This window comes from Pinus tabuliformis, chromosome X (genome assembly GCF_031772625.1).
Source record: "Pinus tabuliformis cultivar Carrire ecotype Pingquan chromosome X, CPIR1, whole genome shotgun sequence".
Classification (NCBI taxonomy): Eukaryota; Viridiplantae; Streptophyta; class Pinopsida; order Pinales; family Pinaceae; genus Pinus; species Pinus tabuliformis.
Window position 1 is genome coordinate 1,157,233,964 of NC_142308.1, and position 12,952 is coordinate 1,157,246,915.

Genomic DNA, 12,952 nt, shown 5'->3' on the forward strand with positions numbered 1-12,952 from the left:
GGCCCAGAAAAGGGAAGAGATGGCCCGACCTACACGTGGAAGAGGACGCGGCAGAAGGGTGAGGGAGTTGACTCGTGCAACAAACTCGAGTACCTCAAAACCTAGGTGTGGGAGGAAGCCTGTAGAATGCCTCATCAGTGAAGCGGCAACATCTTACAGGGAAGGAATGGATGCAGGCATCCGTAAGATTCTGGAAGAATGGGAGGAGAAGATAAAACAGGAGGAGGAGTTCGATGAGGAAATGGAGAATTGGCAAGCTGTAATCCCAGATCCTAGGAGTACCAGGGGCAGACTCACCCAGTTTAAACAAACGTTATATCTGTACTGGCTCATGAAGAGCCTCATGGGGAAGGCAATGGAGCAATGTCAGTGGGGATGGCTATGACCCTCCAGGACATGCCCAATTACAAAAAAGACTTGCAGACAATTCAATTTCAGCTGTGTAAGCAGGACATCTGCCTAGATCGAATCCAAAGGCACATTCCTTGCATTATCGAGCTTGCTGACATACCTGGAGACTCAGCCAAAGACCCGGCTCCGGTGGAGTCTGCCTCAGAAGAACAACAGGATTAGTCAGTTTCTTGGATGTTTTTTTGTTTCTTGCGGGTAGCATTTACTTTTACTGATGCATGCTTATGATAGATAGACACATAGACTCTTATCATGATACTGATACGTATATAGCTTGGTTAGATCAATTGAAACTATATTATTTTTGGATGGATTATAACGAGGATAGGTGGCCAACAAACTTGGTTTCCCACTGGGCAAGTTAAGGCCACCTATCTCACATATGTGGTGTAAACTTGTTTTTTATAAATAGAAAAAGAAGGTCCTGCCAAGCTTAATAAAAAAAAAAATATTAATTTAACATAAAATATTTTAAAAAATGAAAATTATATACCACACATATTAATAGAAAGAATAAAGAATATGTTTTCCCTTGGAAAAATGTGGGCAGATCAGCATGAAGGGAATCTTTTAAAGCTCGTCGGCTAGACTAATAGGGCCTAACCCCAAAGGTGTCAAGGAGAATTGACCCTATAACTTCCCGATCGGCGAGATAATTAATAACGAGGACTTGACCAGTTGAGCTAACTCTTGGGGCTAGAATAAAAAATATATTAGATATTAACAATTTTTTTTTTTCAATTTAATTTTGTGATATTAGGAATATTTTATTATCATTTATTTAAATTTATATTTAAAAATATTAAATAATAAGTTTAAAAAAATATTTATTGATAAAAAATGCATAATATTTTTTATTTAATCCGATATTCTATATTTTGATATGTGCGATTCCAAAATTAAATTTATTTTTTAATTAAAAATATGTAATATTTTTTTATTAAATTAAAGAGTGATATTCTTCTCTACAATTCAAAAATTAAATTAATACTAGCAATTGTCCCAAAAGGTACAAAGAGAGGCTGATAGGATTATTAAATTGGAATTGTTGAATTTTTCTAGAAGAGTTAATTGGTTTGTAGAAAACCTTGTTTTTTTGGACTAGATCATTGTGCAATTACTTTTGTTTAGATGTTTTGTTTATATCTATATTACAAGGAACACATTGAATGTCTTATTTCATTTCTGCTATCCTTACTAATATCCTTTTCGTGCTTTTTCTTGATCAATTTGATGAAATATTCCATTATCTTTTAGTCAAAGTCCTCCCATGCATATTAGTGTACATCCCGGTAAGTTTAAAGCTTGAAAGTCAACCAAAAAAGTCAATGGCAAGAAAATACTCATTTGAAAGATAGATAGTGAAAGGGAATTGATAGTTTTCCAAGTGGTCCAAACTATATATATTTTTAATATTATTTTATATTGAATAATTATCGTATGGTTTTATGTTGTTATTTTTCGAGTTCACTCATTAAATTTAATTTGTGATTTGAATGCATTCTCGTTAAATTTTAGATAAATTATATTGGAAAATAAATCAGAAAATTTTAAAAAAAATATGCCTTAAAAACAAATATATATATATATATATATATATATATATATATATATATATATATATATATATATATATATATATATATATATTTTTATATATTAATTATAATTTATAATATTTTAAAATACATAATAAATTAATTTAAATTCTCTATTTATAAATTTTAAAATATTTAATTATTTAAGTTAATTTAATATATTACTATCTATGTATGTATTATATTAATATTATAATATTAATATAATTAATTTTTGTCATGATGATAAATCATATTAGTTTGTTAGAAATTAACAACTTGAAATGTGATTTATCAAAAAGACATTATAAAAATTAATATAATTATCATTATTATTATTAAATATTTACTAAATAACCTAATTATTTAATAAATATTAATATTAATATACTTATCATTATTATTATTGAATATTTAATTACTTAACTTAATTATTTAAGGTCGGGTCTAATGAGTAATTGTGTGAACAGTTAAAAGTGATTCGCCAAAAGAAAATTCAAAAAGGTGTAGTGTTTGAATCATGTTTATGATGGTGAAAATAGATTCAACGCCATCAAAAACTTCCAAAACACCTAAAATCTTGTAGTTTGAGGCATGTAATTTAAATTTACAAAAATCATAGAAAACTTTACAAAATTTTATCAAAATCTTATCAAAATTTCCATCATTTTCAAGACAAATTTACAAACTATATGCAGTAAGTGAATATCAATAGATATCTGTCACTCCGTGCTTGAACGGTTCAATTCGAGCAAGATGTGTGATGCTTTAGTCCGAAAAATATTATGCTTTATCTGCTATTATCTTGCACGGGAAAAAATGATCCCTCCGATTTGCTTGTCAAGATGAGTTCATCTAGGCTCCCAGTGTCAACTCAGTTTTCAATGAGGGGGGTGTTAATCTTAAATTAGATATCTTAATCCATTAAGCTATCATGCGTGATAGAAGATTAAAAAAGAAAATAGTGATGGAATATATTTTTATCATAGTTAATTAGGGTTATTTTGTGGTTTTTTAAGGATAGATATAAATTAAAATCTAAAATAATTTATTTAATAAGTAATTAATTAATTAATTAATATATATATATATATATATATATATATATATATATATATAGAATTGAAATTGAAATGGTTTATTTAGTTTGATATCTATTTATGTATAGTAGTTTATTAGAATATAGACCTAATGATGATGGTTAATGTCCGTTGATACCAAACATTGGTCTATCGGACATAAAGAAACAAATTATTTATTTTGATTTAAGATTCTATTCCTATGCTCAATCGGACATAAAGAAACAAAATATTTATTTTGATTTAAGATTTTATTCCTATGCTCAAAAAGCTTGGAGAGAAGCGTCCTCAGCTCACTATAATTTTGACATTGTAAAAGGCTAGGAAGGTCAGTATTGTAACAAAGATTGGGAAACTGAGATCTAGTGTGGTTGTACACCCAGAACTCTAAGAGGAAGTGGTTTTCATCCTCGATGTTCCTATTCTCACATATATGGTAGATCCTTTCCATCCACAGCGTTTTAGGAACTGCCCAACAACCTATTTCACTATGAAGCTCATGAGAATTCGTTCTAATCTTTGCTATATTAATTTTCTTCTTTGAGCTAGTTAAAATAGAGAGATACTTTTGATCTTCTAGGGTGGGGTTGATGACCTTCTTATAATTTTCTTTTAGCAGCTCAATCTTTCTCACACCACATTTTTTCTTTGAACTTAGAAGTAACAATATCTTTAATGTTATTTATGTTTTGCAATGCATCATTCTCTTTGACCTCCCAATAGTTTAACCAGGCCCTTGTGTCTTTATGCCACCCCCGATTGAGCCTTAGGTGGTTTTGGCTGGAATTTAAAACTAGCTTAGGAAGTCTACGATTGTCTATGTTATTGAGTTTGTGCTTGTACAACAAAAACTTAATCATAGCTAGGCTCTCAATAGGGGAAAGACCTGCTTCTATAAGAAGAATAGGATAAGGTGTATTACTTTTAATTTTCAGGTTATAAGTTATAAAATGCTTTTGGATTTGCTCAATATTTCTCCATGTTTCTCTAGAGATGCTGCAACCCCAAACCTCATAGCCATATAAGATAATAGGGGTGACTAAAATTTCAAAGAGGGACTTCTTTTTATCCCACATTATGAGGTTTGTTGTTTTACAATTATTTTCAAAACCAAAATAATAAATTGAAATGTTTGATTTAGTTTGATATCTAGTAATTCCTATCAAAACACTTTTTAATTCATTATGGATCACAGAAACTTGAATACAGAAAATGTTTTATTTAATTTGATATCTAGTGTCCACGTGTGTATAAATATACCTCTATTTTGGAATGATAGTATTTTATGTTCTTCTTTCAACCTTTAATCATCATAATACTCCTTTATTTTAGGATGCTTGGAAACCACACAAAAGCGATGAAACGGAGGACACAGCCAAATTTTTCGAATGGTCAGACAGCCATCCGTACAATCCCATAATCCTGGCTGTTAAACCAGAATAAATTCATCAGATCCCAGCAAAAATCACAGGACCAATACCATTAAGTTCTCCTTTTAGAAGTCCATGTCATGCATTTGATCTCTGCCACCCCTACTTTCTTTAAAGGCCTCTCTAATCCAAAGAAGTAGAATGTAGAGTGACCCTGGAATCCAATTGCAGTGCCCATGGAGAACAATTATAGTGGAGCGTTCGAGCAGCCCTTTAATCCAGCAGCTACCACAACTCGTGGCACATCGAGGAGCACTCTGACAGTCGTACTGCAATGAGTTCTATATATCATAACGTGGGTGCTGTTGATTTTGTGGATTGGCTTCATAGTTTTGTTTCCTACCACTTTCTTCCGTCAATTCTTGAACAAATTGTTCACCATAACTGGCAGCTCATTCATGGGATACTCAGGTAGCCTCCATCTTCTATGATTTTGAACATCATAGTCAAGAGTATATCTAACGGAATATAATCACAAAAACCAACAAAAACAAGCTGATTACCGAACAAACGCGTAGTTTAATTTTTCTGAGTTTTGGGGCTTTTTGGGTTTGGGTGTATACTTTCATCTGAAATTTTGAAATTAAGTTTCAGCCATAGTTTGAGTAATGGGAATGTCTCAGAGGTTTTTAAGGTTGAATTTATTTATACATTTTAATGCGTATTTTAAATTATTAATAATCACAATTTTATAAAAAAATTTGTCTTACCAGGGAAAAACACCTCAGTGAATATTACCTAGAATACCACAGTAATTTATCGGAATCACAAGTTTTAGCTGTGTAGTCTGTATAGTCCAAGTGTCCAATCTATTTATGCATCTATTTTTTAGAGCACTGAATCCATTTATGCATTTAAATGTATTCAAAAATACATTTTAAATAAATAAAAATCATAAGTTAACAGGGATATAATGAAATCACAATTTTTTGCGGTGTAGTTTGCATAGTCCAAGTGCCCAATCTATTTATGCATCTATTTTTCAGAGCAATGAATTTATTTATACATTTAAATACATTCAAAAATATATTTTAAATAACTAAAAATCACAATTTAACCAAAAATTATATTGTGAAATTCCAACCAAAATACCAAAACTGACAAAGTTCAATAAATTTTATTTTGTTCAGTAATGGCACTACAGCGCAAAGTTAAAATCAATTTTTTAACTTTGCTCAGAACTATTGCTTTGAGTTTTGGGCCTTTTTGGGTTTGGGTGCATATTTTTATCTAAAATTTTGAAATCAAGTTTCAGCGGTAGTTTGCATAATGGGAATGTCTTAGAGGTTTTTAAGTTGTTGAATTTATTTATACATTTTAATGCACATTTTAAATTATTAATAATCACAATTTTATAAAAATTTCTCTATCTCACCAATAAAAAAAAACCTCTATGAATACTACCTGGAATACCACATTGATTTATCAGAATCACAAGTTTTAGCTGTGTACTCTGTATAGTCCAAGTGCCCAATCTATTTGTGCATCTATTTTTCAGAGCACTGAATCTATTTATGCATTTAAATGTATTAAAAAATACATTTTAAAAAACTAAAAATCATAAGTTAACAGGGATTTAATGAAATCACAAGTTTGAGCTGTGTAGTTTGCATAGTCCAAGTGCCCAATCTATTTATGCATCTATTTTTCAAAGCAGTGAATTTATTTATACATTTAAATACATTCAAAAATATATTTTAAATAACTAAAAATCACAATTTAACAAAAAACTATATTGTGAAATTCCAACCAAAATACCAAAACTGACAAAGTTCAATAATTTTTTTTTGTTCAGTAATGGCACTATAGCCCAGAGTTAAAATCAATTTTTTAACTTTTCTCAGAACTATTGCTTTTAGGATATTGAAACAGTTAAAGTTCTGTATTTAGTCTGGTTTTCCAGCGGTAGACCTGAACAGACTTCTAAAGCCATAAATGTATGGTTCTGATTTAAAGAAATTAAAAATATTTATTTATCCAAAAAAGCCAAAAATACAACAATCAGACAGCACCACAAACTTGTCAGACAAATGGTTTCTCATGTGATTTTCGCCGAAAAATCTATCATTAAATCATAAATATCTGTTAAAATTTTAAATGAGTTTTATCATATTGTTAAATTCGAAATATATCAGTACTTTTTGGGCACCTGCTGCTATACTGAATTTAGTTAATTAAGTTTAATTGGGGCATATCTTCATATATTTTAGTATTTATTTTGAAATTCAGAGTGGAGGTCTAGGCTTTATATTCTCTTGCTGATTCTACAGTCTATGAATGTTAAAAATTTTGATAAAAACAATTGTTCTTGCATAGTCTTTCAGTTATACAAACCATATTTTATTGCAATAACAAAGCAGAATTTTCCAAGTCCATTCAAATGGGGTTTTATATGGAGGAACCTTCACCAAAACATTCTAGGCCAAGCAATTTAGATGTGAAGAGATCCATACGCTGGAAATAGAATTGCCCTAGCTGCATGCAAAATTCTATGACCACCAAGCATATACTCAGTTTCTCTTATTTTAAACTCCTATACTGATAAATTGATTAATGAAATCTAAATAAGAGATGACTACTTGATATTCTAGTGTAATTAAGGCCACCATGCATATACACTGTTAGAGGAGTCCATAAATTCTTGGACCTCCAGTCGATATAAAAGATAAATATTGACAAATACATTTCCATAGTACCCAACCGAGAACTCAATTATTGGTGTTCACGGTTGATCAATGACAAATGATTAAATATGTTTTGTCTTGAATTTAGTAATAATCAGGTCTCAGTAATATGAAATTATCTGAAAACTTACACATTGCTTAACAATTCAGCGAGACGAAGATTGGATAGAATGTTTCTGATCCTGTCCTTCGTTGCAAATTGTGCCGCCCAGGCTAGGGCGATCTGCTCATTTTGCCGTCGGCCCACGAAGTAATTGACAACGATCTGCTCATTTTGAAAATGTTTTAGCTTAAAAACAATTGATTTTTTTTCCTTCAGAAACATGTGTTTGTTGAAACCGTAATTTCACATGCGCGCATTTATTGCAGCGCTGTTCCACAAAACCACCGCTATCTTTCCCGCACCGCCTTCAAGCAAAAGTTGCTTTTGTCAGAGGGCCTCCGAACACCCCGACCAAATGACACACGTCCAGTGTACGTCTCCAAAACTGCCCATCTCCTAGCCATTAAACATCGTTTGAGTTGTGTGGCTTAAGCTTGCGAAATTCGTCCGATTAAGTCAACGGACCAGGATCTACTTTCAAGCTGCCTGAACCTTATTTGTTTTACCGAACGATTTTAACATTAATGCAATTAATGAGTGTGTCATAGTCTTAGGTAAAGAATTTAAGTTTTTCATATGGCATGTAATATTATACCTTTTTGTTTGTTTATTAACACATAAAAATGTATGCGATATAGTTTTGTGGTGTTGACCTTTTAATAGTAACACGGGATGAAAGGAGAAAGTGTTCGCAGCAGCAAAGAATGAAAAACCAAGGGAGAACAACAGTGTGGAAAAGAAGAAAGACTTGCGGCAGCAAATAAAATTTTGGGATTCCCTTTTACAGGTGCTTGCAGTTTGTTGAAACGAATGGGAATGCAAATGTAATTTTTTTTTATTGAATATGTAATGTGAAAACCCAGGAATGTAATGAAAAATTTCACTCACAAGTGAATGTGAAACTTTTTATTTTTATTTTACAGCAGTAAACCTATGTAAAGAGTTTTTATTTTACAACAGTGAATGAAAATTTTACACAGCAGTGTAAAATTATTCGTAAAAGAGGCAGAGTAATTTTTTTTTGTGGAAGTTCTTGGTGAATCCCCCTGAGAGAGAGGAAGAAATTTGTATTAGAAAGATTATGAATTAATACAAGTTTATTTTGGTTGAGAAACTCTGCTTTGCTCAGAAATTTTATTTGCTTCCCTGTGTTAAAGATCCTGTGGCAGAAACAGAGCATTTTCTCTGTTCTTTTGTGTTTGAAATTACCAGAAATTTCCAACATGGTATCAGAGCAGATCCAGGCTCTTTGAAGGTGTCAAAGAAGCTGAAGGAAGAAGTTTTTTGCTACAAACAGCTTCTCCAGCAGAGTGAAGTCTCAGGCAAAACGATCCAGGTATCTCTCAGATTAGTTTTTTGTGTTACTGCTGAAGAAACAATCAGTATTTTAAATACACAGTCCAATATTTGAAGCATAGCTGAGAATGCAAGGAATGGCCAACACAAGCACTAGCATGGGTATTTTTAATACTCAACTCCCACAGTTTAATGGGAAAAACTATGACTATTGGGCCATAACCATGAGAGCCCTGTTTGCCTCACAAGATTTATGGGAATTAGTTGAGGATGGTTTTGAAGAACCAGCAGATGAAAATGAGTTTAATAGGTTAACTCAGGCAGGGAAAGATCTATTGAAGAGTAATAGGAAGAAGGATTCAAAATCCCTTGTATTTTTGTATCAAGCAATAGACCAGAGTGTGTTTCCAAGGATAGCAGCAACCAAGACATCCAAAGAAGCATGGCAAACTCTCAAGACAGCCTATCAAGGCATGGAGAAAGTGAAAACAACAAAACTACAGTTGCTGAGGAGAGATTTTGAGAACTAGTGTATGAAGGAGTCAGACAATATTGACTCATTCCTCACACATGTAATTGGTTTGGTCACACAGATAAGGACTCATGGAGAGACTCTTGAAGGAAGGAGGATTGTGGAGAAAATATTGAGAGTCCTACCCTCAAAGTTTGATGTGATTGTCACCACCATAGAAGAGACAAAGGATCTCGCAAACTTTTCAGTTGATGAACTTCATGCATCACTGATAGCACATGAGCAGAGGTTGAGTAGAAATGAAAACTCATCTCTAGAGCAAGCCTTCAAGACCCAGATGTCTTTTGGAAGAGGAAGAGGTCAAGGCAGAGGAAACAAAAGTGGAAGAGGCATAAGCCAAAATAGAGGTGGAAGAAACAGTCCAGCAAATGCTTAAGGAAGAGGCAGCAATCCAAATCAAAACCAAGGCCAAGGCAGCAGTCAACAAAGAGGACAACATTATGCTCAAGGACAAAGGTATGAAAAATCCAATGTCCAATGTTATTATTGTAAAAAATATGGGCATTATGCCAATGAATGTAGGAAGAAACAACATGATATGAATAATAGATCTAGTGCAAATATCACTAGAGAAAATATCAGCCAAGATAATGTATTGTTAGCTTGTAATATGGCTGAAACAAATAGTGATGATATATGGTTTCTAGATTCTGGTTGTAGTAACCATATGACAGGGAACATAGTCCTTTTTTCTGCTTTAGATCAAAATGTGAAATCACAAGTCACACTTGGGACTGATAGTAAAATTTCTGTTATGGGAAAATGAGAATTAAAAATATTTACAAAGAAAGGTGAAAAGAAAACCATAGCAGATGTCTATTATGTTCCTGGAATGAGATGTAACCTCTTGAGCATTGGACAACTTGTTCAAAAGGGGTACAATGTTTTCTTTGTGAATGATGTATGCACCATCATGGATAGAGCACCCAACAAACGATGTATTGCTGAAGTAAAGATGACAAGGAACAGGATGTTCCCTCTCAGAATAAGGGCAGATTTGAAAAATAAAGAAGTAATAGCATCAGTGACACAAGAGGCTTTCCAAAGCGTACCAAAGGATGAAAATTGGTTGTGGCACTTGAGATTTGGACATCTCAACTTTGGAGGTCTTAACCTGTTGAGTAGAAAAGGAATGGTAAGAGGATTACCATTGATAGAGAAACCAGACAGCCTTTGTGAAGGTTGTATCTTGGGGAAACAACACAGAGAAAGTTTTCCATCAGGGAAAAGCATAAGGGCAAAGGCACCCTTAGAGATTGTCCACTCAGACTTATGTGGACCGATGCAAACTCCATCACTAGCAGGTAGCCAATATTTTCTAACATTCATTGATGATTTCACCAGAAAGACTTGGGCTTATTTTCTAAAGAACAAAAGTGAAGTGTTTGAAAAATTTCGAAATTTCAAAGCACTTGTAGAAAACCAAACTGGGTTTCATATCAAAGTTTTGAGAACTAATAGAGGAGGTGAGTATATCTCCAAGGAATTTCTATGTTTTTGTAGAGAAAATGGAATCCATAAGCAGTTTATAGCTAGTACACCCCGCAACAAAATGGAGTAGTTGAAAGGAAGAATAGGACCATCAGGGATATGGCGAGGAGCATGTTGAAGGCAAAGCATTTGCCAAATGATTATTGGGCTGAAGCTGTACACTGTGCAGTATATATTTTGAACAGGTGTCCTACAAAAGCAGTGATGAACAAAGTGCCGGAAGAAGCATGGAGTGGGAGAAAGCAAGGAGTCACCCACATGAAAGTTTTTGGATGTGTGGCCTATGCACACATTCCAGATCAGCTAAGGAGGAAGTTGGACAACAAAGGGGAGAAATGTATTTTCATTGGATACAGTGAGGAATCCAAAGCTTACAGGTTGTATATCCCATCCACCAAGAAGTTTTTTGTGAGCAGAGATGTTTAGTTCGTTGAGGAGGAAGCTTGGGATGGAAGCATAGAGAAAATAGTGAATGTTAAAAATTGTTTGTCTCATGATGAAGATGATGAGGAGATGGCTGAAATACATCCCCAAACAGCAGCGCCAACACAAGGACAGCAAGAGACACCCTTGAGGAGAAATGAGAGTGCTTCTCCAAGCACACCACAAGCAGGAAATTCAAGTGCATCTTCAAGCACTTGCACACCAAATGAAAGAGGTAAGAAGTTCAGAAATTTAAGTGACATTTATGATGAGGGTATGAACTCTTTATTTTCCTTGTATTGTTATGTTGATGACCCTATTCATTTCGAAGATGCAATTAAGGATAAGAAATGGATAGAAGCTATGGATGAGGAGATCAATGCCATAAAAAGAAACAAGACATGGGATTTGGTTGAACTACCAAAAGGTAAAGAGGTCATTGGAGTCAAATGGGTCTACAAGACCAAGAGCAATGCTGAAGGCAAGATAGAAAGACACAAGGCAAGGCTGGTTGTCAATGGATACAAGCAGCAGTATGGGAGAGATTATGAGGAAACTTTCGCACCGGTTGCAAGAATGGAAACCGTGAGAGCAGTGTTATCCATAGCAGCACAAAACAAGTGGAAAGTTTACCAAGTGAACATGAAGTCAGCATTCCTAAATGGAGTGTTAAAGGAAGAGGTTTATATTGAGCAACCTCCAAGTTATGAGAAGAAAGGCCAAGAACACAAAGTGTGCAGATTGAAGAAAGCTCTTTATGGGCTGAAGCAAGTGCCAAGAGCGTGGTACAGTAGGATAGATTCCTATCTACTGGAGAATGGATTTGAGAAGTGTGAGGGAGAACCCACCGTCTACATCAAATAAAAGGATGGTAAATTGCTAATTGTTGTGTTGTATGTTGATGATGTCATTTTTACAAGTAATGATGACTACCTCATTGAAAATTTCAAAATAGTCATGAAAGAGGAATTTGAAATGACTGACATGGGTTTGCTGAGATACTTCTTAGGAATAGAAGTAGATCAAAATGAAAATGGAATTTTTATTTCACAAGCAAAATATGTAAATGAAGTGTTGGGAAGATTTAATATGCAAGAGTGCAAGGCAGCAATCACTCCCACAGTAATGGGATTAAAACTCAGCAAAGAGGACAGCAGCAAGGATTTTGATCCTAGTTTGTACAAGAGCATAGTTGGAAGCCTTATGTATTTAACTGCAACTAGACCTGACATAATGTTTGCTGTTAGTTTAATTTCCAGATTCATGGAGAGGCCAAAGGAAGCACATTGGCAAGCAACAAAAAGAATTCTGAGGTATGTTAAAGGTACTAAAAGGTTTGGCATCTTATATACTATCTCATAATGTTCAGATTTGGTTAGATACACTGATAGTGATTGGGCTGGAAGTGTAGATGATCAGAAAAGCACATCCAGTTATGTCTTTCACATGGGTTCAGGAGCCATTTCATGGGCTTCTAAGAAACAGCCTATCGTGGCGTTGTCTACAGCAGAGGCAGAATATGTGGTAGTTACAGCAGCAGCGTGTCAAGCAGTTTGGATGAGAAGAATGTTAAGGAGCTTAGGCCAAGAGCAGGCAAAAGCAACGGTGATTTTTTGTGACAATAGCTCAGCTATTGCATTATCAAAGAATTCAGTGTTTCATAAGAGAACGAAACACATCGACACAAGGTTTCACTACATCAGGGAATTGGTAAGCAATGGAGAAATTGTTTTACAACATTGCAGGACTCAGGAACAGGTTGCAGACATTTTGACAAAGCCATTGGACCAGAAAAGCTTTGAATTTTTGAGGAAATGTTTGGGTATGACTGAATACCCAGCAATTGAAATTAAAGGGGAGTGTTGAAACCGTAATTTCACCTACGCGCATTTATTGCAGCGCTGTTCCACAAAACCACCGGTATCT